The following is a 25431-nucleotide window of genomic DNA, read 5'->3' on the forward strand; positions in this document are numbered from 1 at the left end:
TGATGGGAAGAGGTGGAGCCACCCCTTCTCAGACCTCATTTAAGGGTTGGCAGTAGAGGTGAGGGTAGCTTGCCTGAATGTTCCTGTGTATTTGAAGATCTTACAGGCCTTCTAAAGGTAAGTAGTTTATTTCTCTTATTTTTATATCTGTTATTATCTTGTCTAAGCTGAATTCTTACTTACTGTAGTCTAAGGCTTTGCTGCTTTGCGTCTTGTTATGCTTTTTGTTGCATTATATCTTCTTAAAGTAACTTAAAACTGCTTCTCTTAGGTTCCCAAAAAGTTCTGAAATTTAAGATAAAGCATGTAGCACCTCACCTCCCTTTACTACAGAAGGCAAGAGAACTGCATCCTGAAGTCCATGTTTCCTGGAGGTGGAGGTACCTGGTGCACGTGTTGTTTGTTGTGCCAATGGATGTGTGCCTGGTGCCAGCACTGAGGGGAGAACCCCCTAGCACTGCCCCAGTTTTTGAAGGAACTGCACTGTACGGTTCCTCTAGCTTTGCCGTTGCTGAACTCTTCTTCTGTGCTGTGGTGATTAGAAGGGTTCTCCAAGCTTCTTTTTTCATCTGAAATGAGGTTCCTCTTGTATCCACAGATAAGGGTAAGATTCTGGAGCCAGGTTTGCCAAATCAGCAAATGCTTAATAACTCAGCAGAGCAATCAGTGAGCTTTGCTGAGTACCTAAGCAGGTTAATCATATGTTAATCTGCTTGTTATCCTAATGGTAGTTAAGTGTGAAACTTCTGCAGATGCATTTAAAAATGCAGTAGATGTGTTACTGTGTTGTGGAGCGCCAAGATACTTTGGAAGATCCCATCCCTTTTCTTCTAATGTAAGGGAGCAGATTTTGTTTTGAAGCTGTGTAATGCTGTTCAGAACTTGACATGCCTTATTACTTCAGAGTTGATAAATAATAATTGGAGTTTTGCAAAAGCCAAGATTTAGAAAGGAAAGAAAGAGACGCTGAATCAAGTGCTCATTTACAGTTCATTGTAGTGGTAATGAATACTTCTTGCTTGGTATTTTTTTAAAGGCCACAGCACTGTGCAGACATTAATTAATTTAGATTCCAGTGAAAATATGAAATTAAGTCTCCAGTTTGAAATGTTACAGCTAATGATTTGATATGTGTCATGCTCTAAGAGAAGTATTCTGTCCTTTCTGTATGCTCCCTTGTGCATTTGGTACTCAATGGCTGCTCTTAGCTGCTCTGACCATGGCAAACTGCATGGCAGCGTGAACAGCCTTCACGAGACACTGCTCGCTAATTCTGCTGTAACACGAACTCCAGCTTTTCAGATAAGAAGGGTAAGGTGTCCTTGTATCCTGTCAATAAAAGGGTCATCAAGGAAGCAACTGTGGGACCTGGTGAGGAAACTGCATATTCTTGTTGCAGATAAGTTTATTCTATATACTAAAACATTCATGATTTACTGAGAGCAAATTCTGTATTTCCTGTGCATTTATTCTTACTCCATACTGATGGTACATGTAGATACATCTCAAGCAACTGCCATCATCCACTCTTGTCAGAGGCAAAAGCATGCTCTAATTAGAAAGCCAAAGTATTGCTTAGGTGGAGGTGTTCAGGCAGTGTAACAGATTGTGATCTTAGTCTACCGATAGAAAGGGAGCAAGCAATTCCCTCTCATACCTGGGACCGTTGGTCTGAATAGCTTGATAGTGTCATCAACAGTTATGAGGTATTGAAGCAGGACTTTAAAGGAGTTGAAAACTTGAGGTGGGAACTTCTACAAGGCCTCACATGGCCCGTTGCTTTCTGAGTGAACAGTGGTGTATTAGTGACAGTACCTATGTGTAAACTGCAGGGAAAGCAGCAGACTACTGGCTAGATGGAGAGTCCATTTTGTAAGTCACAGGGCTTTGCTTCTCCTGGAATTCCTTTGCAGCTAGCCTATGAGAATCTCTTAGTACTTTAGCATGAAGTTTCTAATTCTTTGTACACTTGAAAAAGACACAGCTTCTTGAAGTTAGTAACTCATGAGAAAGAAAATGATGACTTTGCAGTATGGTCTAAAGTGCTAGCTATCACTCTCTCCTGTAGAGGCTACAAATTCATTGTGACATCACAGCTTCCCATTGCTGAAGGCATTAACAGTAAGCATACAGACACCACAGTTAAGATGTCAAGGAACAAAGAAAAGTGTGAAGATAGCAAACAGTGTAAGTATCTGGTAAATGGGCAGCAGCAAGCATATGCTTGCAGGGCGAAGCACTTCTGTTTGTATAGAGTTAATTCAGAGCCTTAAAGCACAGCACAGAGAGAAGAAAAACAGTTTAAAACCCCTTTTGGCCTTGTCTTGGAGAGAATGGAGCAATTATCTCATTATTTTTGTTATCATTGATAATATGGTAATTATGATAATAATTATCATTTTTATGTCTTTTTCTTTAGTAGTGGCAGTACTGTTTTCTTACAGCAACTGTCCGTTTCATGTAGTGCAAAGCTATTTTATTCTGCCATTTCAGGAAGAGCTGTTTTTCTGATTGAGGCCTTGTACATGCTTGAGAGCTTCACGTCAGATCCCTACCCCGGGACCTGCTTCTCACACTAAGATTGTGAAGCATAAAGTTAATCACATTACAGTCTGTTCTGTGCAGAATGCACTGGCAGTTATTGAGGATGAAGCCTGTGCTGGAGAGAGATGGGGTTAGCTCTGCCAGACAGAACAGAGAGAGAATGCTTGGTGCTTAGGGATGGAGAGCGTGCTGAGACTGATTCCCAGGAGTGGACAAAGAGGGTGCCCAGGAATGGAGTAGTTGCTGTGGCTTAATAGGAATGGACACTTGCAGCTTTTTTCAGACAGAGCAATCTCGTAAAGAGAGATCATCTACAGGATAGGGTAACAGACCCTGGGCCTCAGCTGTGCATATTGCAGTGCATCTTTCTTGACCCCTGGGACACTTATGCCTGGGGCTATTACTGGCAAAATCACTACTGAGTACAAATGTGGCTGATAAGGAACCAGATGTAGATCCTTAGGCTTCTGAGATAGAGACTGATAGACAAGAGACACCACAAGTCTGAGTGCTTAGCATGTGTCTTCCAAGGGAGGGCTACCACAGAAAAAGGAGAGTCCTTTCCCTCTGTGGCTTACATGGCCTGTGAGAATTTGGGGTGAGTGGTACACAGTGTATGTAACTTGCTTTGGTTTCAAAATGTTTCAGAAAATAAAGGTTTTCTGAGGCAAACTTCTTGGTGTGAATCATTATTGGGATCATTTCTCAACTTTTCCTGGCCATTGAGCTTCTCCTGTAGAATACCAGGCATCTGTCTTCATTGATGTTTTCCAGCATGGAGAATATACTTCTCTCTTGTGAAAGATGATGATGATGCCGTTTGGTGACACCATATGGTTCTTTGCAGCCTTGAGAGCATCACTGGTTCCTGCACATGGCCTCATAAAAGATAGACAGTAAGGAGAGAGATGGGCATACTGTATCACCAAGCTCAAACCAGGACACCCAGTTAGAGATGCTTCACTGATACCAGAGCTAAATGCCTTTCCCACACTGGTTTTCAGTGGTTTATAAAAATTTCCAGCATTGTTCCTCTGTTTCATAGGTTCTGCTGTGACCCAGTGCTGCATGGCACAAATCAGCATGGAAGCTTGTGCTTCTCTGGACTCAGAGCTGGCTGTGCTCCAGCGCAGCCTCATCTCACAAAGAACAGCTTGAGGGTTACTTTTAATTACCATAAATTGCCAAAGGCTCAAAATATGTTGTAGAACTGGTGTGTGGTGTTGTTAAGTCTCAAAATATGCTCCCTTTTTCTTCCTTCTTTCCCTTTGCTGACTATGGAGGAGGAAAGGCTTAGAATCCATTTTTTAATTCTCAGAGGAGTAATGTTCCCCATGCAGCTGCAAAGAGCAGGGCCTAGTTTGCCTCCTAATGCTAAGGAGCACCTGGACTGTTGTTCTTGTCATTATATATCTTAGTATCTCCTCTTTCTACCTGTCTCACCTTCTGAACTGTGAGTGTTTTGGGACAGGGTTTGAGAGTATTTGAATGTGTCGTACAGAAGCAACCACATAGTTGGCTTTTAGTTAGTAATTATAACAATTAATCAGAAATACCGTATGGCTAAAAATATTGTAACACTCAAAAATTGTTGGTCATTTATTCTTTGTGCTTTTGAGCATGAGCCTCATTTAAGACAATTATTTTTCCATTATGAGACATTGATTATGCCATCGTTCTGGTTTTATTTTTAGAAGTACTCAAATTACTACAAAAAGTGTGAAAAATGAACAAAGAAAAGAAATCTGTCTCCTGGTATTTGTCTTTTAAAATTAAATTTCCTGGTTGAATGATTCAGTGTCTAGTCCTCAAAGGGATTTGTCCCCTACAGGGACCCTTCTCGGCACCCTCAGATGTCTGCTGTCAGAGGATGGGAGGTGAATCCAAATGAATTCATGAATCTAAATACTCATTTGGAAATCAGGTAGTGTTTGTGATGTTACCAACACCTCTCCTAACACATGTAATCATAAATGTGGGATAAATGGAGTAGAGACATAGAATACAACTTGCAAATTCATATTTCAGACAACAGAGTTGTGACAGCCTCCCTCTTACACTCTCTGTCTCTTTTAGGGACTGGGAGATCTGAGAGCTCAGTGTTTCACAGTCTGGCAGAGGTGATGCTTTTCAGTGTGGCATGGACAAGTGTAAAGCCTCTTTTGTCCTGTGGATTGAGGGGATTCAAGCTTAGATCTGTGGAGAAAGGGAGATCACACGCAGTTCTGCCGTATCTCCAAACTGCATATTGTATGTATGTCCTGCTTTTTGCACTGGAGGCATGTTGTCACTGGCTGTGACAGGGCTTTCTGTTCCTGTTCAGTGGCTGTGTTGATAGGAATGGTGTGTTCCCTTGCTCATGGTCTAGTGGAAAGGATGTGCTTCTGTGTTTGCTCTGGGCAGCATTATTCACAAAGGAATGAAACTCAGCCCAAGCGTTTGGTTCAGCTTGGTGCTTAAATCTCAAAAGTGGTATTTACAGTTGTTTGGGTTATTTTTTTTGAGGTAATGTGTGAGCTTATAGAAGTATATTTCTTCAAAGGTTAGTTGTGAGTAGAGGAGGATGTTTATCACCATTAAGAAAGGATTGTCATGCTGTATGTTCGTTTAATATACAATTATGGAAGGAATTATTCAGAGATGTTTGAAGGGTATTACTATACTCATATTGTTAAATTTACTTCCAGGATGGTGTGAGCATTAATATAAATGGACACAGATATCTGCCTTTATATCAGATATTTTTATAACTAGGATGACCAAGTAAGAAATATTGGAAAACTTTGATTACTGAGTGCTATGACAAGAAGCGAAGATGAATAATAAGGTAGTGAGAAGGATCACTGTTCATCCAGGCTGATTGTTATTATTTTTTTATTTTTTATCAGGCAGGGAGCTTTTGGAGGCTACAGCATAGCATGAAGAATTTATTGAAGTGATTTATCCACAGTGCTTGTGAATACATTACACCCATACTCTAACTCAACTAGTATAGAGCAGGTCTCAATAGCTATGAATGTATTATTAATGTTACTTTGGAAAGCAGTACATTTTTGCATAGTTTCAACATCCTTCATGTTCACGGATTATGAACACTGCAAACATAACTCTAAAACGTGCAGTAAATCTGCTGTTGTAACAAATCTGGAAAAATATTAATAAGAAGACTTTCAAAAATGACACTTCATAAAAAGCTCAGTCGGCCTTCCTGCTGCTGAGAGTCCCTGGCAACCAGAATGGGAAACCTCTGTAAAAGAGACTTCTGAAAAACTAAGGGGAAAATGGCCTATTCTGATTTTTGCCTGTGGCACTATCTTCTCATTTTGGACGCTTCCATCATAGGTGTACTTTGTAGAAAAGACAGAGGAAAAGCAAGTTTAAAAGAAGGCAGCAGAGGCAGCACTGCTTCTTGTTCAGTGCACTGCTTTTCCCTGGATCTACCAGATCTTGTGAAACGAGGGAAGCAAAAAAATTACTTGGTAGAGGGCAAATCAAGAACATTTTTTTTTTTTTTTTTTTTCTTTCTCAGTCCTGGGGCCAGTGAGGAATAGTTCTCCTCAGCTTCACAATGTCGGGCAGCTCTTTGGCTCTTCCTGAGAGTGCTGTCCAAAAACTCCTTGAACTTCAGTACCCAGGGCTGGGCCTACTGCCCTAGGAAGCCTGTTCCATGCCCACTGCCCTCTGGCGCAAGTCCTGTCCCTGACGCCCAGTCTGGCTTTACCCTTAGATTCTCTTGTGTCTGGTTGCTGTCACAGGGAGCAGAGCTCAGCGCTGCCCTCTGCTCCCTGTGAACAGCTGCAGCTGCCATCAGGCCTCCCCTTGGCTCCTCTGCTCTGGGCTGAGCAAACACAGGGACCTCAGCTGCTCCCTATACACCTTGCCCTCCAGGCTCTTCGCCATCTTTATAGCCCTTCTTTGGGCACTCCTCAGCTAATGCTTGATTCCTGATCAGCCTTACAGGTCCATGGTTTTTTGTTACATGAACTCTGTGGCTCAAGGTAGGTCAAAAAAAAAAAAAAAGTAATTCCTTTATAGTCAACAAAGGAATTCATAGCCACCCTGGAATTTCTTATTGTATTGTATTCTTATTTCTTATGTCTGGGTGCATTTTCACAAGTGTGCTGGAAAGGGTTTGGCAGAGCTGTCTGTTGCAGCTGGAAAGCCCTCCTGAAACCCTACCACTTGATTGCTCTCAGATCAGCGTGATTCCCTGCACGTCTAGTCTGCAGTAAGAAAGAAAATGAAGTCATTCTATGAGACTAGTCATCTGTGGCTGCTTTTTCATTCACGACAAAGCAGAACATATTTCGTACAATGCATCTGTGCAAGAATAGGAAACAATTGTGATTTTGGCAGTGGGAAGGTTTTCCTCTTACAAAGTTATTAGCTCCAATGGCTTCAGTTTGACAGCCCTGAAACACTCTAGACGATAAAGTGGGAGCTTCTCAGGTTTGGAGAATGTAAAATTGTAGTACTCTGGGCTGAGTTATGGTGTGAAACTGTGGAACTCTCTGGTAAATCTGTAAAGCTCACTTACATTCTTAGGTTTGCTTTTCTGTGTAAGCCAATATGTATTAGTGCAACATGCAGCATTTTTACGCAGAGAGGTAGCATGCCAACAGTATTATACTTGACATTATATCAGCTCAAAAATGCATTAATTCATAGTATGTATTCCTGCTTTAAGACACCATTAATTTCAGTAAATTACAGAGTTTGGTTTGAAGGACATCTATTTTAGTAAAGACATAAATCACCAGTCATAAGTATCTCTTGGCAATTTTTATATACATAAACTCTAGACACTAGAGCTTCCCTGATACAGTTTATATTGTTTTTCCTCACTGTTGAGTAATGATTGTTTTGGAAGGAGGGGATTAGGGAAACATCATCTGTTCCACTGTAAGCAAAGATCAGGTTCATGACCACCTGAGGAACCTGAGCAAGTCTGTGGGTTTAGCCTATCCGTAAGTCTTTGGGTCCTGATGAGATATATCCCAGTGAACTGGTTGATGGCCAAGTCAGTTTCAGTAATATTTGAAAATTCGTGGCAGTCAGGTGAAGTCATTGGTGTACCAATACAAGCTTGGGGATGAAAGGATTGAGCACAGCCCTGCCAAAAATGACATAGGCTCTTTACTAGGGTCTGTTGTGACAGGACAAGGGGAAATGATTTCGAACTGAAAGAGGGGAGATTCAGGTTGGATATGAGTAAAAAGTCTTTTAAAGTGAGTGCAGTGAGACACTGGCACAGTTTGCCCAGGGATGTAGTGGAAGCCCTGTCCCTTGAGATGTTCAAGGTCAGGATGGATCAGACTCAGAGCACCCTGATGTAGCTGTGGATATCCCTGTTTGTTGCTGGGGATTTGGACTAGATGACCTTTAAAGGTGCCTTCCAACTCTATATATTTTCATGGTAAGTCTAGAACTTTTCATTTATATTAAACTGTAAGGATTAGAGATTGGGAATTGTATGTATCCAGGTGAAGATAGGTACCTCCTAGTTCACTGAATTTGCCACTATTTTAAAACAAAACTTGTTTTTATTCCACTACTTAATTCATTTGTCCATTGTTCAATATAAGAAAACACATGCATTAAGTGCATTTACTACTCTATGGTGCACCATTGGCTGCTGTGAATTATTAAGGTATTTCTCCTAGGGCAAGTCTGCACATGAACCGCATCAATCTTGTGCTTTGTTTCCTTTCTCCACTCTGTTTTAATTTGTGGAGGACCTTGGCTCTGCTGCTTAACATTGGAATGTGGGAAGATTTTTCAACTGGGAAAAAAGGAGATGCATAACTTTGCTCATAACTCATTCAAGAGGTGCCCTTTAGCATCAACAAGGATCATGGAAACAGTCATTAGTGAGTCTGCAGTTGGGACAGCACTCTTGTCACAGCAGTGGCACTTCAGTATTCCTGTTTCCAGCCTGGAAGTCTCTACATCCCCCAGCAAGGACCTGGAAGCCACTGTGTAGGTGTTTTACAAACATAAAGCTGCTGGATGTCTGCGAGTACACTCTGCTCTTTGCTGTTCTACCATCTTGTGGAGAAAATGTATTGCAGTAACTGGTTTGACAAGAACACCACAGAACTTCTGAAGTACTTTATGAGGAGGCCCTATTTCCTGTCTCCTGTAGCATTCCCAGTGAGGTGGAGGCTAACCAGTGTTGTAGATAGCTTAGTCTTCAGCCCATGGCACAGCTGGGAGTTGATGTAAAGAAGCGACCTTACAAAAGTATGCCTTTCTGCCGTACATCTACAATATTCCCATTAGCAGCCTTCTAGCTATTTATTCTGCTTTGAACTGAATTGTATTTGTCATGGCTCCTCTCTACAGCCAGTTCTTATGATGGAGAGAAATAGTGGATATATATATATATTTTTTTTTTTAAAGGAGCTTTGCTAAGATCTAAGCCAATATGCTAAGAACACCCTTGGGCTGTTTTTAAAGTATATTTGGACTGGAATATTCTAAAATGCTGCTGGCAATGATCAAGTACCCACAGTTTTTATTCTTTAATTGTATTTAATTGAATTTCAACAAGAATTGATCAGACTGTAAAGGGAATGCTGCAAAATGTAGACAGAATTGTAGTTACCCAAGGTGCTTCCCCCCAAAAAACAGTGCCTGCCCCTTCCTGTGGTAGTGTCTACGCTTGCATTCTCTGAATTCAGTGCTTGGGCTGAAAGAATGAGTGGAAACTCCAGCTCAAGAGGAAATGCAGAATATTTAAGGAAGGAAAAAAGGGTTCTGAGCTTCTCTTCTCTGAAAGTTGTCATTACAACTGAAATAGAAATCATTAACGCACTTTGGTAGAGAAACAGCTCAGTAATTACCAGTCAACTAGCAAAGTAACAGTATGTAAAATGGGAATGTGAAAGCATAGGAAATGATGATTACTCTTTAGTGCTATTTAGGGAATATTTCACACAAGTGAATAGAGGATATGGGAACATGAGACATGGTGAAGTTAGAAGGAAGTTCTCACTAGAAGTAAGCCATGGGGTCTCTGTGTGTTGTGTAATACTTTGAGTTTTTTTCTGAACATTTACTTTCCAGTTTGCTTGCAAGGTTTCAAGTTAGATGTCCATTAAAGCATCATCTTAATAAAGGTCCTCCTGTATTCTGTATTAGTATAGTATTAGGGAAGCATGTGTGAAAAGATTTGCAAATCCTTTTTCATCTACTCACGTAAGCAACCAACTGAAATCACTTTTTCTTGCTTGCTTTTCTTGACAACTGCTTCCGTGTTGCACTTCACTTTAAATTTTTCAGTTCAGTACTAAGCAGCTCTCCAAGCTGATTGATATCATGTGAGACAGACACCAGTAGTGAACATTTAGAAGGGACAGGAATCTTTATAAGCAAATGATCCCCAAAAGTATACCTATTTTGCAACCTAAGCACAGTGCCCTGCCCAAGGAGGAACCTTGAGTGGAGTGGCAGATGGATGCCTCTGGTTGATTTCCCTGCAGGTGCAGGAGGAGCAGATAGCAGACACAGTAATGCCCAGCCATATGGTTATATGTACCTTTGCCCCCAGCATGGCTGTGAGGAGTACAAAGGCTGTGCTCTTGTGAATTTCTGTGGCATGCTACAGTGTGCTTCTCTTAACAGAGGAACAGGAAGAAAAAACACACACACAAAAAAAAACCAGCAAAACCTTTCTACTGTGCACTGTAACACAGACACAGACATCTGTGGTAATTCAGACAGGCATAGTTGTGAAAAGTTACAAAATAATTATGCATGTGTTATTTCATCTTCTGAAGCTCTCAGTTCTATGCAGGTAAACCGAACAGCTTGTACCTCATAGGTGAGATTCAGGAATGGATAGCCCTAAACTGCTTCTGTTCTTGGTGTAGGTAGAAATGAAGAGTGCAACCAGGTGTACAACTTTACAGGCGGGAAGCCAAATAATTCTGGGAAGAAGCTCAAGGCTTACTTAAAGACCTTCAGCAAATCACTGGCAGAGCAAAATTGAGGTGCCAGTTTCAGACACCCTGCTAGGCCCCAGAGGGCAATCTGGCTGCAGCACTACATCGCCATGCCCTGATGTGAACGGAGTGTGGACATCCTGACCTGGGAGTGCTCAGAGCATCAGTGCTTCAAGCACCTATTTCTAGATGGGGAATCTTTATTGCATTTGAGCATCAGCCCTGAGCGCAGAAACATTGCCAGAGTGAGGTAAAACTGACAGTTGGGAATTGTAGAAATATCTGAAGAATGTTTTTGCCTGTGTGATTCCTGGTTATCGTCTGGTTTTGGTGATCGTGGACGCAAACTTTTGAAGTTTTGTCTCCAACCACTTCTTTTTTTTCCCCTCCTTGACTGAACATAGTTTAGATGATGGCTTGATCAAAGCAGAAGAGTGATGGCCTGATCTCAGGTTACTTTCATTTCTCAGAGTGATGACTGAGTAGTTCTCCTTCCTTCCTGGATGAAGTAATGCTTGATCATGAACAGACATTAATCTCTGCTGAGAACATCTAGTATAATGAAAAATGGAAAGAATTGAATCTGGGCTTTTTTTCAGCTCTTGTCTGCCTTCTTCCATGGCAGAAAGAACTGAGTGTTTTATAGGAAAGGTCCCAGTTCTCCCTTCTTTGGCCCCAGATAGTATGAAGCTTAAAGGCTAGATAAAGCAAGCTGCTAAATTTAGCAAAATGACTGTATGGTCAAGGTACAGTCAGTGAGCAGCCAAATCTCTGGTATGACTGATCCATTGACTGCTCTGAAGCTGTGCAATCTCCGTGTCTGCCCACAGTAATGGAATGATATGTGGAAACCTTAACTTCAAGAATCTGCTGCTGCTTTTCTGTAAACCAGAGGCAACAATTAGTCTCTGACTTTTCAGGAGACACTGGGAATAGGTATTGATAGATAAATGGAGTAAATAGGATGAAGTTACTACAGCCAGAAGAGCATGCCTCAGAGCATGCTCAGGAGTGTGCCCATCCTCAAGTGTTGGGACACAAGCATAGAAGTTGAGGAAATCCTTCTGTTGATTATTTTTAGTGATAATAAGTGTTGTGTTCAAGTGGGACAAGAACTCACTTTTCAAACCCTGTACACAAGTGCAATACTGTCCTGGTTTTAAACTAAAAGAGGGAAGGTTTAGGTTAGATGTGAGAAGGAAATTCTTCATTCAGAGAGCAGTGAGGCCCTAGTAAGCTGCCCAGAGAAGCTGTGGTGCTCCATCCCTGGAGGCATTCAAAGCCAGGTTGGATGGGGCTCTGGGCAGCCTGAGCTGGTGGGTGGCAGCCCTGCCCATGGCAGGGGGTTGGAACTAGACGATCTTTCGGGTCCCTTCCAGCCCAGACAATTCTATGGTCAAAGTCAGAAAACTAAAACAATGTAAGATATGATAGATCAGAACTCCATCCTGTCCAGTGCATCAGTGCAAGTTCTTCACTTATTGTATTGACAAGTCCAATTGTATTGACTTAATAATCTAGAATCAAAGAATATCTATCAAAGAATAAATGTCTTTACTCCTGCTTCACTCAGAACTTTATAGTAAATGTAAGCCCTGAAGATGGTGGGTGTGTAGAACTCCACTCACATAGCAAGTTTATCTTCTGGGTTGCGAAAGTCCCCTGCTGTTTCCTCATAATCACTTTGAATTTATGAGGGGAAAAAAGTAACATGTTTCTATTCAGAATGGAAGGCTTTGTACTTATCACCAAAGTAAATAAGCTACGGTGAAATGTTAGTGACTAGCGGGATGACGTTGCTTGCCACAGGTCAGTGAAACAGGTATGTACATTTCCCTTTGTAGTGTATGCTGAAACCTTTAGTCCTGTTCTTCATTCACTTGCTATCTTTATTAGAAGCTGGCCAAACTTATAGCATATAGCATAATATATAATGTAATGTGATCCCAGAGCTTTCAATGGGTAAACTGAGCACACACTGAAAAGTTTGTGTGCATCTCTTTCTCTTTTCCTGGGAGAGATAGGATCGCACTGATTTATCTGTTTTCATCCTATTAAGAATCACAGATGCAATTCCTTTTTTTTTTCTTTTTTTTTTTTTTTAATTTTTTGAAGAAAAGATAGTGTTTTCAGCTAACTGGTGTTGGTAAGCTTTAGCAGGAGAGGAACCACTTATTCTGCAGGAACCTGAGTGTACCCTGGAGGCTTCTCAGAGTGAGCACACTTGAGGAAAACAGCAGCTGATGTTTCTGAGAAAGTAGAGATTTCAAGTCTGAACAGTGTATTGACTGTTAAAAAGACTCAGCCGTCTGTTTTGTTTTGGCTTATGAATAGCAGTTCAACACGCTTTCATGCTGACCTTTTGCAATTACTCTTATAGATCAAACCTTAGACTTGTTTTTTGTGTGCTGTTTGTGCAAAGAATTAGGGGCATGATCAAGACCTTTCATGTATCCCAAGAGACAGACAAGGTTGGCTTATCAGCCTAATGTCAGTGAGAGTGCCCTATTCAGGCTATGGATGTACTCAATTTATTGGCAGTGTGTAAGAGATTTGACAATAATGAGGCTGAGCACGTGCTCTAACTGTGAGAGAAGAGATACTTCTAATCTCATGCTTACAAAGGATTAAGTGCCACATGAGTAAGTGCATACTCATTATTTTGATATTCTGCTAATAAAAGTTTGTAAAAGTGCTTGTTAGCACAGAATCACAGACACTGCAAGCAGAAGTATAGATGTATTAGGACATTTAGTCTATTTTTACACTCTGCAAACTGTTTCCAGATGTTCCCACATCATATTTTCCAGCCCTGATCCACTCCTCTCTTTAATCACACCTCTGAATTTAAGAGTTACTGAGGAATAAGAATGTAAGGTCTATTATTATCTCTCCCAGTACTTTATGACCATGCAGGACATGGAACCTAAGTTATGACACAAAGCCAGAATTACATTAAAAAGACAACAGGTTTTTTCCCCACTTTTAATTTCTGCTTTTCTTCTCATCTGTATACCTTTGGTTTTGTTATTCAGCTCCATTGATTTCATATTGACCCCCAGGTTGCACTCCTGGTGGGCTGTACTTGTGCTGATGTAAAACATAATGTGCAAGCACCCCAGTGTGCTGCAGAAACTGTCAAGTTAGAGGTTTCGGTAACTAGACTACATCTTTTGGGACTTCTGTTACTTCAGAAAGTATTATCTGATATTGATTAAAAGCCTGCTTGAGTTTCCCCTTTTGTTCCTTCCTTGCACGAAGCTGTAGGTAGCTTAAAGTGTATGCTTGAGGAGAGTTTTCAAATAACAAATTAATGTATTGCTACATGTAATGTTAATTACAACTGTCTACTACTAATGGAAGAGAATTTCTTCTTTCCTCCTGCTAATAAGATGATGGGAATCTTAAAATAATGACCTTTTGCTTGTCAACGTTAGTGTTCTGAGTGAACACAGCTTTGTCATGAGCCTGAGCATTTCACTTGGTGTTTTTTTTTTTGAGAGAGGCTTTTTTACAGTAGAAGCAGTAACAACTTTAAGCCTCAGTCTGGCATGGAGCGAAGTTGTAACTTTAAAAAATGAGGCGTTCCTATGGCTCTTTCCATCTTTTTGTACTCATATATTTAGTAGAACTTGGCTATTTTATTTCCTTGCACACTTAATTCTCAGACTGCAATCTCCCACTAACTGATTCACTGCTGTCTAATGTGCCACTTTTGTCTGCCAAAATCATTATGGTGTCCCTACCAGCCAAGCAAGAGCAGGGACCCTGGCACCAGGTACTGACTCTACAGGGAGAAGTAGTCAGTATCACCATCCGTGTACCTTCACCTCCTGTCTGAGTTGGTGTTTCAAGAAATTAATTTTGGAGTTTGGCAGGGGAACAGTCCTTCATAAATGGACAGATTCCTCTGCGCAGATAGCTAAGCAATTAGTTCCAATTTATGACAACAGTCATCCAAGCTGCTCTGCGCTGAGCCAAATTGAAGCGTACTCAAAGCAGATTGCAGGATATAAGCCTGAACTTGAAATGCTAATGTTCTTAGAACTTTTTTTTATTTAATTATTATTTGCTATTTGTTTATTTAGTGCCCAGTTCTTTCCTCTTTCATTAGGCGGAGACTTTCCATTAAATCAGCCAGTCAACTTGTGTCAATGTGGCAGAATCAAGCTTTTGATATTAGTAATAAAGAATACATTTATGGGGACATTTTTTTTCCAGAACATAATGCCAGCTCTTCTTTCCACCAGGAAAGACTGGCTGTTCCATGACAACTGGAATAGAAATATGATTTTTCAGTTGAAACGTCCTAAAGAGACTCATAAGAATGGAAGAATGGGGCCCGCTCTACACTGATGGGGGGGTGTCTGTACTTTTGAATAAAGTGCTCCAACAATTTTAGGCAGGGCTGCTTTTTGAAACAGCAGAACGAAAACTCTGAAAACCCAAATACAGTCAGGCAAAGAATTAACTTCTGCTTTATGGCTGCTGAATTGAATTATCACTGAAGAGTAAAAACAACAACAAAAAAAAACCACACAAAAAAACCCCCCACAAACCCAAAACCACAACACACAAAAACCAGGTTTGCCCGGACATCGATTCTCTGTTGTTGTCAGACACCAGCTGTTCTGTGAAAGGGGCTAGTAGAGTCATCACATTGCTCTTCTTCCACACAGGGGGAGATCAATACTGCAGAATAATTCAGGTTCTTGTAATTGCAGGGTCTTGGCACTTTTGACTGCAGGTTAAATGGCAGTCAGTGATGAGTTGGCAGGTTTATTTTTTCTGAAAGCCCCCAAACATGTGTTTTTGCTTCTTTTCTAACAAGAAGTGATTCCTGGTATTTTAGAATTCCTTGCTCTGCGTACTGGTGGGTCTGCTCAGGGTGTGTGTGCAGGATTAGCTTTGGCAATGTTTATTCCAAGGCACTGCGTTTCTTTGCTTCTCACCCTTTCCTGTAATCACTCCTCATGTATGTAATGCTAAAAGTAACAGTCGGTGGATGACAATAGGAGTGGGGAAAGGCCTTTCCAGTGACTGGGGCTGAGCTCCCTTTCAGAAGTACTGTCTGATGTTCCCAGACCTGCAGTGTGCACCAAAGGGTGAGCCTGCAGCTCCAGACTCAAACAGCAGAGCTCCAGCAGATGTACTGGAGAGCCTTCTGCAGGATTGGTGCTGCTCGTGGGCTTGAAGTGGTAACTTGGATCTCTGACCTATATCAGCTGTCATTGTGGATTAAGCTGGCCATATAATGGGATGAACCACAGGGTTCTTTCTGTATCTATGCATGTGAAGGCATGCGTGCCTGCTGAGCACTCCTGCCATGCTGTGACCGATATCCTGCATGCTCTTTGGGGGCATGCTCATGTTGAAAATTGTACGTTATGGTAAATGTTTCATCTTGCATTACAGGGAAGAATAAGTTGGTTTCTCAGCTGGATCTTCCTGGTTAGACTGCCAGAACCTCTCAAAAATCTGATATCTGTCTAATATCTGATGCTCACTTCAAACAGGGTTTTTCTTGTTTTTGGAACAATGCTGTGGCTCCAAATGCTCCAAATATTTAGTTACCTGTCATGGCTGTATCTTCATCTGGAGGGACTTGGGTTCTAGGAAATAGAACAAGAAAAATTCTGAACTACCAGAAAGATATATTGCTAGTTATTACCAGTGATGGCAATTCACTTAAAATCCCTGTCTCACCCTTGCAAATAATGCTTATGTTCCTGTCTTATATTTCATCTGAAAAAAATAGCATCCCCAGCATCATCCAAAACCATGCTCTGTGCTGACAGAGGCAGAGGTGTGCCACCCAACAAATAACAAATACAGCTGTCAGCAGTACCCAGAACCTACAATTTTTAAGAGGCCTGTCATCTTGGAATTCACCAGACCAAAACACACTTAGCTGGGAGACCAGATGAGATAATAAACGAGCTACAGGCTGTCCCTGCTGTGGACAGCTGGTAAAGTCATTTAACTTTTAGCTGGAGATTTATCTGTAGGCTTTCACTTAAATGTCCCAGAATCTGGAAGCATAGAAAAGGATTGTATCTATCTAAAAATCTATATATAATTCTTACGTTTTTTAAAAGAAGGGCAACTTACTTCTGAGTCAGGGGATTTGCAAGCTTGCATTGTTCCCATAAAATATATAGGTTGTTCAGTATATGAAGTTCACAAAAGAATTGATGGTGTAGGCTGTGTAACCTCAGAATTTCCATGTGGAATAGGAAAGGAATCTTTCAGGGAAATTATTTCTTGGAAACATTTGAAATTTCTGTAGCTCTCTACAGCTATAAGATAGACAACTAATTGATTTGAATTTTGAGCATTTCCTTACACGGAAAATCCACCCTGATCCTTGTTTTCACTGAAACATTGATGTTGGGATTATTTTGGATCCCCTTTAACTAGGCATTCCTAAGACAGAGTTTTCAGATAAATATGTGCAACACGTTGAGGAAGCAGCATTTACCCGAGTCCCTTGAGTCTAAATCAAGGCATTTGCAGTTGTGGTAATAACAAAGAAAGGTGCATCCCCTCTTGGCTAATTCCTGTTTGCTTATCTCGTGTGTGGCTCTCTGGTGTTTTATTTGAAGAACATTTATTGATTGTTCCTCATTAACAACCACATTGTATTGAATGAAGAGTCAAGCCACGTTTGATGTACTGCCCTCAAGCCCTTAAGCTTACTACATCCATCCTGGAGGTATTTTTTTCCCATTGCTCTATTCATTAGTTTTAATGTCACTTTGAAAACAACATGATTGGAAACTGATTGTTCTTAGTTCATTTTTCTTTAATGAGGGAAGAACTCTAATATAATAGGAACATAGCAGCTCATCCAAATTGGCATGGCTAATATCCAGAGCTGGGTGTTTCTGATCTGATACTATCTTACTGAGAAAGCCCAATGTACTAGGCAGTGCTGAAGAGAGTGCAGGAAATTCCCTGGGGGACAGTTGTTAACTTTATTCAGTGATTGACTTTTGCCCCGAAATAAAAGAGATTATTGTTCAATTTAATGCTGTTTAGGTTAACAGAGTGTGTTCTTTTCTTTTCTTTTTTTCTAATATGATGTTTTTGGTTTTTTGTTTTTCTGCTGAGAAGTTGGGCTCCTGTACTATTAAATTCCCCTTCTACATAAACAGCAAGGCTGTAGTTGTGGCCACCCCTCTGTCCCTCTCCTGATCTGTTCTGGACCCAGTGCCAAATTAGCTTTATTTCCATACCTTCTCCATTTACACGCACCTTGCTGTTTTGGAGGTCTGCATGTTCTTGAATTCCCAGTCAGCATGAATACAAATATTGCATTTGTCTTTTCTGATTACTAGTGTATAGAAAGCTCTCACCACCCCTTCTGTGCATGTCTTCTCTTAGCTAAAAGTCTCCCATTTTTTCAATCTATCCTTGTAAAAACCTGTGCAGCTTTAATTGTTTTTCACGATTCACATTTTTCCTCCTGCCAGTAAACGCAAGCTATTGATAATTTGGGGCTCAACACAATCCTCTTTATCTGATTGTATCTATTTCTGACTGGTATGTCTTTACTTCTGCTTTGACACATCTAGCAGAATGTTGGCTATGTAATTGAGGAGGAGAACAGTACAAGCTGTAATGCAACTTGATAATTGTGTAAACAGATCATAAGCCCAAGAAGTGACATTGTAACAATCACCTAATTTAACTGAAACTTATAAATGATTGGGGAGATATGACCTCTACTTGAAGAATGTAGCCCAGTTCCTTTAGCACAACCATAATTCTGCTGCCTGACTCATCAATTGCTGTGCTGCCTGTTGTTCTCTAATGCTGTACACATGCATCGTGCTGCACTGACGCAGATGCAGTTTATTAAGCCGCTTTCATCTCTGGTGAAAGTAAATGCTACTGTTGGTGCCTGCTGCAAAGTCATCTGTATCGGCAGGAAAAGTTCTGCTATTGTTGTCATATTATGTGCCATAATCCTTCAGAGCTCAGAAAGGAGAAGGTGCTGCTAGCTACTGCTTATATGGAAAACGGAGCTGTTTTGGGATTGCCCAGTATGCATTTCTGGATATGTATATACATAAATAAATTTGGTCCTCAGCAGAATGTGTCTTCTACATCAGTAAATTCTAAATATATAATTCTACCTTGTTGGCATCAGCGGGAGTAAAGCACAAATTTGAATGAAAGCACTGCCTGGTGTGGGTAGATGTCTCCATCCCATGCCATGTGATTTCTTCAGCCCTGATACATTGAACAGACGCACCTTGTGGAACGATTGTCCTCTCTAAGCCAGCAGCAAACTAATTGTGTTTTGCTTCCCACTGCCAGGTCATTTCTTTCTTATTTTATTTTTAGTGGGAAGTGTAAAAGAACCAGGTGGTGCCTGACGAAGGGCAAGATTGTGAGATTTTGTCCAAGTAATAACCCAGAATGTACATGTCTGAACAGGCAATTTATTTGTATATGACTTTACCATGCATTTCAGTGAGCAAATTCAGCACCTGCTGCATTTACCCTTAGCTACAAAAATTGTCCTTCAGGGGCTCAGTTTAAGTCTCTGAGATACTTTCTAGCCTTAAAAATTGTGGGAAAAGCTCAAGAATGTGGCCTCTGTGTAACAGGATACCTTGCTGTGGAAAAGCCTTTGGGGTAATTGGTCTCCTGCTCTGTTTTGTGGCGGCTGATCAGCCGCCCTGATCCTCCTTGTAATCTCATCATTGGCTATGCAGATGGCAGATGATTTCTAACAGAGACGTGTACACGTGTGGATTTTGCTAGCTGGATTTTGCAGGAAGGTTTCCTGGCTCACTGTTCTCACCAGAAAGTCTCTATTTCTCATCATAACAAGATCTCACTTCTGGGAGTTGCAGCTGTTTCCAGCTTCCATCAGTCTTTAAATTCCCAAGTCAACAGAGGCTGTGAGACAGCTCATTTAATGAAAGCCAGTTCAGCTCAGGAGCAGTATCTTGCACTAGAGGCTGTGCTTGTGCTGATTTGGAGTTCTCTTGGAGGGAGACCTGAGCTAAGATCCACTGTCCTTAACACTGGCGAGAACTAGCTCTCATTTTTAAGAGAGTCCTGATCTAGTCTACTCCATGGTGCCTTTAGGAAGCTGGTAAGAAAACTGGTTTGTACATACACTAGACAATGTGTGCGTGTGCCAAGGTCCGAAACACAAACCCATGCTCCATCATATTGCTCCACAGCTCCTTTTTGTGTGCAAGCTGCAGTCATTCACTGGGAAAAGGGGGGAATGTGTGGCCTTCAATGGCTGCTGCACTGTCTGTATGGATGATAGGCTTTGTCTCTGCCTAAGTTTGCAAGTAGCCTGAAATGCTGTCTTTGACCAAATAGAAACTACCCTGTTCATCTTCCTGGGCTGCTCACTAACGTGGAAGCCATGAAAGCATGGAATGAAGCTCTGGAAAAATGAAGTAAAAAATTGGGAAAATTCTCAACAAGCAAGCAATAGTGTCCAAATTGTATGAATCGTTGTATTTTAAATAATCTACAGTTTTACATAAATTTTGTGTTATTTAAGTATTTTGTAACGGAGTTTGAGTGGAGCAAAATTCCTTGATGAAACCACTGGGTAACACACACAAAATCAAACTAAAAAGAGTGGTTATGTTCCAGTATCTGCCCAGCTCCTCAAGACATGGCCGTGTTCATGAAGGTGCTTGCTGGTCACTTCTGCAGAAGGGGGCCCTCTCCTGACCATTGGGGTGGAGGCCTTGCAGGTGGCAGTGGTGCATCGTTCCCTGCCCACTGTCATTCCCAGCACTGAGGTAGGTCTGCCTCAGGTCTGTCACTTAGTGTTGCTGCTGCTTTCAAAAAATTCACCCAGAATTTGCATGAGACAGTTCTGTGTAGTGAAACACACCAACAGGTTTGTGTTTATTGTTTATGGAGGCTGTGGTCTCTTTCAGTTTGGTCATCCACTTGAGGTGCTTCTGAGCATCAGCCTCTGCTTCAGAAGTTGTTAACAGCCACCAGCTGAATGTCCCTTGTGTAGATTGTACTGTATCATCAGATAAAATGGCATTATCAGGTCCAAATAATGATCCATTCAGCACCGTATCCTGATATGAAAATATCAGGCCCATATGAAAATATTCTGAAGCCTGTTATCACATCATGGTCTTTTGCAGTGGATGAAGGCAGGCCTACTATAGACCTCTGGCTCAGTATCAGAGCAAGCTTTGAACACCCTTATGCGGGTATTTTCTCCTCCACATAAGCAAATTTATCCTGTGGGCATGTACAAAGAGTCACACACTGATGGATAAGCAGTATTCCTGCTGTGTCCTTTTTGGGAGCTGTAATTATTACTCACAAAGTTACTGGATAGCCTGCTGGGATGGTATTTAATGTTACCTCATGTGCACAGAAACTGATTAATTGAATGCCTCTATAAGTAGGCATTGCATTTCAATAGTATTTTATTGTTTTGTCTCCCCTCTATTGGGTACTTGGGTTTTTTTTTAATTGCTCTACTATGTCATGATCATTTGTGTCTAAGGGAGAGGGAGGAGATGTAAGCCTTCAAAGTCTGCCTGAGACCATGCCCTGGCTTCTGTCAGAGTGTGCACTGCCTCAATTAATGCATATCCTGGAGGTTAGTTCTTAAGCTGATGCGACTGAAGATTTTCCTCCCCATCTAACCCGTACGTCAGATTAGTGAAGCTATTTAAAAGGACCCTCTGTCACAAAGGAGAACAGTAATCGGGGCACTTCAGCCTCAAAATCCATATGAGCACATCTGAGCTCCCTCCTCATGTGGCAGTCAGGATCTTGCTAATCGAGATGGGTTAATGGAAAGACGAGTTTGGACTGCTTGCGAGTTAATCCACAGCAAAAATCTAAATTAGCTGTCTGAGGACTGAGAGCATTAGGATATTTTATAAACTTTTAAACTGCTCATGCACTGCCTGTATTATTCTGTGTTTTAAATTAGTCTCATGCAAATCAGTCCCATGGGAGGAGAAAAAGGTTAGTTAGATCCTGATTGCTCACCTGCAGTTGAGCTCAAATGGTGTTTTTCCAGGGCTGATTTGCTGTCCTGGACCACAGTCCTGTAAACTGGCTAACTTGGTGTGGTTGTTACAGCTAGTGGAGTACAGTATTCAGATCTGCCTCTATTTATGCTACAGCAAAGGAAGAATATCTTTTTTTCATTTTGGTTTCTTTTTCGGTGGACTTCATCCTGCAGACGAAGTAGATCTGCAAATAACAAGAGGTGGTTTTGAGCTCCCAGAATATCAGTACTTCTGTTAGAATATAAACATGTTCACGCTTTCAAAGTGTTTTCTAGTGTCTGGCTGCCTAACATTAGCTTCTAGCAGCATTCATGCGAGTCGATCTGTCCCTCATTATAAATGTCTTTACGGTTTCTCAGCTCTGATTCCCGTGTTAGCTAACCAGCATTGTTGCCTTAAAGTCTGTGACCAGAGGTGTGCATGTACATGCTGACTTCTCTTTCCAGTGGATCTCGGCCGCAACTGAAAATTACCCGCATGCACGGAAAAATGAATCAGATGAGCAAGTCCTATTTTTCCTTTCCCCTTGTGCTCCTTAAATATCTTAATTAATCTCAGTGGAGAAAAAATAATAATCAACACTTAAACAAGGAGGTTTTGCTTAAGACCCAGGGGGGATATTTTTTAAGCAGCTCATGATGGTTCAGTCATGTGAAACTCATTTGAACTCAGTGAGAGCTGCATGCTTAAAACTATGCAAAGCAGTTTGTAATTTGAGCACAAAGCAATGTATAAGCTCTACGTATGAATGATGTCTGCTTTCAGGTTGTTTGTTATCTGCTGAGATGTTTAGATGGGAAGATGTCAGAAATTATAGTGTTTTACTGCAGGAACCTTCTCAAATAGAATGCAAAGCTAACAGCTGCTGTGAAATTTTTCCTGTTTCATTAAGTATCTTTTCCTTTGTCTATTAACTGTATTAAAATCTTTTGACTGTAGACAAATAGCATTATAAGTTCCTTGATTTCTCAAGTGCCCAAAGCGTAAGTGGCTGCCCTTAAGTGGTTTCAGAGTACTGCATTCTACTCTGTATCCTGGTATAGCACTCTGGACTGCAGTGAGGAGTTCTCATGTAGACCAGGCAGTTTACGTGAGGTCAGCCACACTTTTGTTCAGATTGGAAAGAAGCGTGTCTCCTTCCTGGTCCCTGCGCTGCACTTTGGTTCTCATCAAGGAGCAATCTCAGTGTGCAGCCAGTTGCATCCCTGCAGGTGAAACAAAGGTGGAAGAAGCAGCCTGAGAGCACACTGATGCATCTCAGCCACCTAAGGTGTTCACTCTGCAGAACCAAACTAGAGCTAATCAGAACTAGCCCCCAAAACACAAGTAGTGTACATGTTCTCCACTTTACAGCTACCTACCTGTTGCACCAAACTGTTTGCCAATATAGATGCAGGCACTTGCTTCCAGAGTCTTCTAGTGCTTTGAGTCAGGTTGGGTTGTGCATGGTCTCCACCTTTTTCAGCATTCCTGATTTAGATAGGTGTTGCTAAAAGGTCACCATTTCAGCTTTGCAGCCACATTAAGCCCCTTAGAGTTCCAAACCAAAAAACACTGCTGTTGTAAGAATTGCTACAGATTCATGCAAGTCAAAGTGAAGATAAAAACTTTTTCTTGGGAATTAGGTTGGCAGGAGTCTTAATGAATGAATGTGTGGCTCTTACCGACACCGGATGCATAATTCAACAGTCATACTGCTTGTGTTATAATCATAATTGCTAGCAAGTGGGAAAAACTTATCCATTTAGCTCATGCATGTTTGTCTTAATTTGCTTGTTTCTCAGTTTTCATGCTCTATCTGATTTTGAGTCTCCTGTTGTCAGGTGTAATTAGTTCAGGAGTCTCGGTCAGCAGAACCAAATGACGACATTTTCAAGATCCCTCTTGACACAGTTCTTCAAATCCTTTTGCCTGTGATAGAAAATGCACTTAGGCTAGCTGGGTAAATGCTTAAAATAATTGAATAAAACCCATCTTTGAATATAGAATATAGAAGTTCAAAGTAAATGGTTTCAAATTGGGAGATTAAAATAGAAATGCTACATAATGGGTCCTGAAGGAACAGGAAAAAAATCTCCTTTCATTGTGGTGAAACACAGAGTTCTTTCAACTTCCCTTGAAGCAATCTTGGAATTTTTTCATCTTTCTATGTTTTAAGCAATAACAATGCAGAGTTAATACTACGCCAAGTGAGATAATTTATCTTTGTCTGATGGCATATTTCTACTAAATCTACTTAACAAATTTCTGCTAGCTCTGTCAGCCATAAACACAACTCTACCCTTATGCGTGTTTGTTTCGCTGCTCGTGGCTGTGTGATTACCTCTCTCCTCTGAAAGCCTTCTTTCATAAATAATGGCTTAGAGCTTGGTCTTGGCTTCTCCAAAATGTTTTTTGTATCCATCTGATCCTGCTGCTGGGAATATAGAATCCCTTTTTAATCAGGAAATGCATATTGGTTGTGCAGAAAAACTATCTGAAGGTAGAGTATTTAGATTACAACAGTGTCCAGTTGACCAAGGATTTTTATAAATAAGCAGAATAATTATTTTGCATGTTCACAAGTAGTGTAAACGTGTGAAATCCACCACCCAGGCAGGCTTTGTTTTTCCCAGCCCTCTTCCCACTCAGCATTCATTTAACATTGCACCTCTGGAAGTGGTTCCATCTGGTCTTAGTCTTATTCTGAGTCTCTCATGAGCACTTCGTACTATTTATGCCAGTATGTACGCTAGTGAACGAAACATGCCTGGGAGCAATGCTGAGCAATGGGCTGTGGGGCTCTGACACCCCTGGGCTCAGTGGTTTCCCTTTGCCAGAGCAGGGCCTACGTGCGAGCTGCAGTGTGGCTGATCCCTACCATGCTGCTGTGGCAGCCCTACTGAAGCAGTGCCAGCCCCACACCTGGAAATGCTTTTGCTTCTGGAAAATATGAATGACTGCAACCCGTGACCTGGGGATCTTCCCAGGTACTGCTTTATTGATTGAGATAGAGGTAGCTTTGTTCCACATCTGTGGGATATTTTCCAAGGAATGTAAATACAAGGCCCTAAGTCAGATTGACAACGCAAGCATTACGTTTCTCAGAGCTGGTAAGATTTCACATCATTTTTCATGCTGCATGGATGTGGTGCAAGCACAGCAGGGGTGTAAAGCGCTTAGAAGTGAGATGAGATTTCATGTGGTTGCTCTATGGAGCACTAACACTGGCCAAAACTGGATGCCCTAGTCGTGGAGATCAGCATTGGTGCAGCTGTGATGTTGAATGGTTGTGGATTTGCTTTTTCCTAGCTAATTTACAGTGCCAAATTGATGTGGAAATGTGCTGTGTTGAGACCTAGCGTGAAAAATGGAGAAAGATTTCTGGCTTTGTACCAGACTGAAGGGGGAAAGAAAGCAGCTGTATTGAAAATCTTGCTGATTTCTGTTACAAAGTTTTGTTTACTGCAGTTTATCTACTGCGGTGCTGTGATCTACTTTGATATTAAATTATTAGTATATTAGGAGAGAGCTTGGTGCAACAGTTTTTGTCTCTTGGATGGGGAATTTGCACTGAGATAAGCAAGAAAGTGTATTACTTCATGGCCTTCTTGAGGAAGGTGTTTAGTTGCCAGATGTTTCTTATTTTCATTAAAGAATGAAAAGAAGTCTTTAAATTTAAATTTAAATAAGTGGCAAATTCTCCTCCCTTTCAAACCAGTTATTTTAGCATTTTTAGAGCATTAGTGCATTTTTAGAATAGTTTCCAGTGATTAAACAGCATGTAGTGAGCCAGAAAGTTCAGACAATATTTTGCAATGATGTATTGTAGTAAAGCGTGTTTGAAGTTAATATACATCCACTGAGATGTATTTAATGTGGGCAAAAGAATTGCAACAGCAGCAATAGGTCCCATTCTGTTGTGT

At 41.1% G+C, this 25431-nt stretch overlaps 1 protein-coding gene and 1 long non-coding RNA gene across 10 annotated transcripts in view; both read left to right on the forward strand.

Moving 5' to 3' along the window:
• Positions 1-25431, forward strand: part of TMEM108 (transmembrane protein 108) — a 226412-nt gene that overhangs the window by 154996 nt on the left and 45985 nt on the right. The gene's annotated exons all lie outside the window — the stretch shown is intronic.
• LOC125696077 (uncharacterized) lies at positions 76-9683 on the forward strand. The gene is made up of 2 exons (XR_007378185.1): positions 76-117; positions 8208-9683. It is a non-coding gene; the product is annotated as an uncharacterized LOC125696077 (long non-coding RNA).

This window comes from Lagopus muta, chromosome 7 (assembly GCF_023343835.1).
Source record: "Lagopus muta isolate bLagMut1 chromosome 7, bLagMut1 primary, whole genome shotgun sequence".
NCBI lineage: Eukaryota > Metazoa > Chordata > Aves > Galliformes > Phasianidae > Lagopus > Lagopus muta.